General features: G+C 37.7%; 1 long non-coding RNA gene across 1 annotated transcript; it reads right to left on the reverse strand.

Annotated features, from left to right (window-relative positions):
* Window positions 1-313: 313 nt before the first annotated feature.
* On the reverse strand, window positions 314-3,038 carry LOC119308405. Its single transcript, XR_005150088.1, has 3 exons — window positions 1,964-3,038; window positions 773-902; window positions 314-590 (listed from the first exon to the last, which is right to left on the reverse strand). It is a non-coding gene; the product is annotated as an uncharacterized LOC119308405 (long non-coding RNA).
* Window positions 3,039-4,840: the final 1,802 nt, after the last annotated feature.

Genomic DNA, 4,840 nt, shown 5'->3' on the forward strand with positions numbered 1-4,840 from the left:
TCTCAGAGTCAAGTCCATATTTAGTGCTAAATTCACGAAAAGCATTGGTATCCATAAAATATTTAACACAATCGAACTTAGGGGTTATACCTGACTCCTTACCTTCGTCGAGTTCCCAATCTTCAGAGTTGCGTTTACTTATTTCCAATAAATCCCATCTGAATTTAATAGTCTTCATCATAAAAGAACCGGTACAAGAAGTATCGAGCATGGAGCGATCATTAAGAGAAAGCCAAGCATAATTTTTTTGAATAATAATTTATCTTGAGAGGTCATGATTGGGGCATGAATATAACATTGACTTAAGCCTCCCCCAAGATTGAGCGATACTTTCTCCTTCACGAGGCCAAATATTATATATACTAGTCGTCAACCCGTGCACATGCACGGGCTAGCTATCTGAGGTTACATAAACATATAATCATAATATTTTTTATGTTTAATTTGAATAATACAAAAGTGCAACAAACATAAGTCTCCATCAAGTTATCAACTTATCATACAAAAACTGATGTGTGCATATAAGTATGTCTCTGGACGCTGTTAGTTTTTTGCCCGTTAAAACAATCACCTGCTGAAGGAACATGCACCTGCTAATAAGAAGAAGAAAAATATCATTATGAAGGGAACACACGTACGCAAATTTTGTATATATAACGTGTGGATGTAATCATGAGATATACATGGAGAAATAATTAGTAGTTTTTTGATAAATTTGTCATTGCTGGTATTAAGAAAGAATTAGAGGTTGTATGGGACTATAATTAAACACCTTCATTATATTGTTGACAATGCTTTCTCAGCAAGTTTGCAACCATAGGCCGCCATAATCACAGGTACAACGCCAACATTAGCGAAATAAATTAAATCCATACATTCAGAAGTAGAGGCTCACGTTTCATCTGCAAAAGAATAGGCAATTTTATTGCAATTATTGAAGAGGAAAAATGTTTATGATAAGAAATTTTCAATTTATGATTCAACATGTGAACTTCATTTTTTTTCAATATTACCGTTCCATTCAGTTTATATCAATTTCAGACAACAAAATTCCTTGAACAACATGACCATAAGCCCTCTAAGAAAAGCAATGCAAAAGAACCAGTACACTGCCTATTTCTACAGGTAGTCTATGGCGTTTATAGTAGAAGAAATTTTGTGAATTGTACAAATCACTTGTTACGCTTTATTTTTACATGCATTAGTGAATCAACTTGTTTTTTTATAACTATATTATGAACGATCTGCGGATTGATAACTTCAGTGTTTTTTCCCACGTAAGAGATCCATATTAGCTACATAAATTATAGACAATTATGAGTGCATCATTAACATAGAGAAGATGCTCATTATTGGTTGAACTCGAATAGTACATATGCAAAATATGGCATATCATTATGTAAATGTCCTTGCCGTTAGGATGTCATGCCACTTATGTAATAATCATAATTCCTAGTATTTCTTCTGATTACACGGGATATAAATATTATAGGAAACGAAGAAAATTGTACGAACCAATTTCAGTAAACCTATATATGGCAGAAACATGACTCTAACATCTGAGATCTAGACATGTAGACAATGAAAAAAAGAGACCTAGTCATTGGCCAAATGCACACTGTTTGATTGCATATGCCATTGCTTAGCCGTATGCCACAACCAAGAAGTATGATTTCTGGAACCCACATACATGCTACTATATATATTCACATAATAATAGCTAACGGATTTGTGGGAGACCAGATGACATTATGTAAAATGGTATCATTAGAAGTCCAAGATAACGGCATGTGGAAATGAAAACAGGAAATTAAAACTCACATGAAGAGAACTGGACAGTTCTTATTTAAGAGTGTAGTATATATGCTAACGGGTTCTCCATATTCCAAAAAATATATCATGGACGACTCAAACTGTGAAAAGACCTCGATGCTTTGAGCCGTAATAATAATCTTCAGCCTACCTGCACGCGTGCGCGTCACATAGATTGGCTTCAGTTTTGGTGTTTCCCTATGTCCTCATATTTCATAAGAAAAGTGTGAATATTGCACATTATATATATCGTTAGAATTTAAAGATATAATGTCATGCAGAATATCTACAGGAAATTAAAATTCACATGAATAGATCTGGATGTTACTTAGTTAGTCCAGCGTATAGACGTAGGTTCTCCAGATTCGGAATGAAATCTTCATGAACGACTCAACATGTGAACTGACCTTCATGCTTTGAGACATATCGATATATATATGCATGCCTGCATGTTAGATTGAATGGCTCCAGTTCCACTGTTTTCCTATCTAATCCTATTGGATAATAAAATTCTAAATATTCCACACAGAAGATATAGTGCTTAATATAATAGGCATGCTCTTTAGTTATTTATGGCAACCCAATTTTGCATAGCCTAGCTAAACTTTGCACCAGGTTGATAAATCTTTGAAAATGAATAAACAAAGTACACAGGTTATTTCACCTAACAATGAAAGTGACTGAGAACACTACTTCTAACTTGTGGAGCCCTTGGCTCTCACCAGCTCGTTTTCTAGGGCCTCACGTAAATAATCGGCCAGACAATTTGAGGGAACAAATCTGGCTGATGTAAAAAAGTTTGCATATACATACACAGGTTTAAAAGACTGGCTGATGGGTGATACTTGGCGTCATCTTTCTAGGAGAAGGTGGACATGCAGGCGCAATGAACACTGGATCTAAGCACCCGCTGTGCTTTGAACGGGCCATATTCCCATTTCTGCAAAATCAACCATTATGGAGTATATGTGTTATCACATATTAGCACATGGAAACTGAGACTGAAAGGTTGAACATGAACTCGATCAAGACTTCGGGAGAGCCCGACATGCATGCTTGAGTAGATTGAACCTGCTAAATTAGCCATCATGAGATAAGACCATGGACAGGAATATACATGCAATATTGTTGGATCATACCAGCTGAATCACCATCCTTACATATACATAATGGATTGTTATACATACTTGGCAAGTGAAATTTAGAGGTTGGAGAGATGCACGATTAGGAGAGTCGACCATACTTGATCTGATGATACCTTTCTGTTAGATAATTTCCAGAACAGATGAAATTTCAAAACAACCGATGACTGCATGTATAGGCAAAGCGGAGGTACGTGCCGCTTGTTGATGCATCGGTTGGCGGCAGCGGTGAAGCCACGGAGGCCATGGAGACATGTTGTTTCCTGTAGTCTGCACTGGACTTTTTCCATTGGCAAATCTGGCCAGAGAGTTCTTCACAGATTGGAAGGTCAATTTGCATCTGTTCATAATGAATTGTTGTACGTACTTGTCAAGAGAATTTCAGAGGTTGCAGAGATGCACAATTAGGAGAGTTGAGCATACCTGATCTGATGGTACCTTTCTGTTAGATAGTTTCCAGAACATATGAAATTTCACGACGACCGATGACTGCATGTATACGCAAAGGGGAGGTATGTGCCGCTTGTTGATGCATCGGCTGGCGGCGGCGACGAAGCCACGGAGGTCATGGGGACATGCTCTTTTCTGTAGTCTGCACTGGACTTTTTCCATTTGCAAATCTGGCGAGAGAGTTCTTCACAACTCGGAAGGTCAATTCGCATATGTTTCTCAGGATTAATGTTGGGCTGGTATTGTTCCCCGCTAAAAAAGTGCTGTTGTATCTCGTATTTGTCCATGCTCCATGGACGTGAGGAGAGATGGGAGAGAATCCATGGTGTACACGATTGGTTCACGTTATTTTTTCTACAGGGAGAGAGAAGAGACGTGAAGTATGTTTTCTGTTTCCATGGTGTACACGATTGGCTCAAGTTATTTTTTCTACGGGGAGAGATAAGAGACGTGAAGTATGATTTCTGTTTTTTTAGAAGAAACGTGGAGTAGATAGAGATATTTTAGGGGAATCTGGCATGATGATCTCTATTTTCTTCAACCGTGAGAGATTTGTGGGCCTTCTAGTCAAATTTTTTTCCTTTTGCTGAAACTATTAACCAAGAATTAGATGGATCAATCTCCACCGTACTAATTTGGTCCCACCAAATTAATGACTCCTAATTACTGATTAACGTGGGAATTTATTTATAGGGAGTGGCTAATTAGTATAGGTATATAGATAATTACGATCACGATGAACCAGATGCATAGGAGAAAACTTTTGATGAAATTCCAATTTCAATCACATGGCCTATACCATGTAAATGCCTTTCCCTTCAAAGATAAAGGGAAGGCCTTCTTCTTGATAACATCCTCAGGCATACCTGCAAGCTTAACTAATCCACATAGATTAGGTGCATATCGGGATGCAATGTTCCATCTCCTGTATAAGGATTAGCTAGCAGTTTCTCTATCATACCCGAAGGAATTTCAAAGTAAATATTTTCAGTATATTCAGTAGGTTGAGGAGCAACTCTTTGCACTTCTGGTCAGGGTGAAGATACCCCGGACAAGCCCCTCACAAAATTATTTTCCATAGTAACAAGTGACAGTAAATTTCAGCACACTATATAAATGTTTCCTTACCAAATTCCACCTACCAAAAGCGCTTCACTCCCCAGCAACGATGCCAGAAAAGATTCTTGATGACCCACAAGTATAGGGGATCTATCGTAGTCCTTTCTATAAGTAAGAGTGTCGAACCCAATGAGGAGAAGGAAATGACAAGTGGTTTTCAGTAAGGTATTCTCTGCAAGCACTGAAATTATTGGTAACAGATAGTTTTGTGATAAGGTAATTCATGACGGGTAACAAGTAACAAAAGTAGACAAGGTGCAGCAAGGTGGCCCAATCCTTTTTGTAGTAAAGGACAAGCCTAGACAAACTCTTATATA

Source organism: Triticum dicoccoides, chromosome 1B, assembly GCF_002162155.2.
Source record: "Triticum dicoccoides isolate Atlit2015 ecotype Zavitan chromosome 1B, WEW_v2.0, whole genome shotgun sequence".
Lineage (NCBI taxonomy): Eukaryota > Viridiplantae > Streptophyta > Magnoliopsida > Poales > Poaceae > Triticum > Triticum dicoccoides.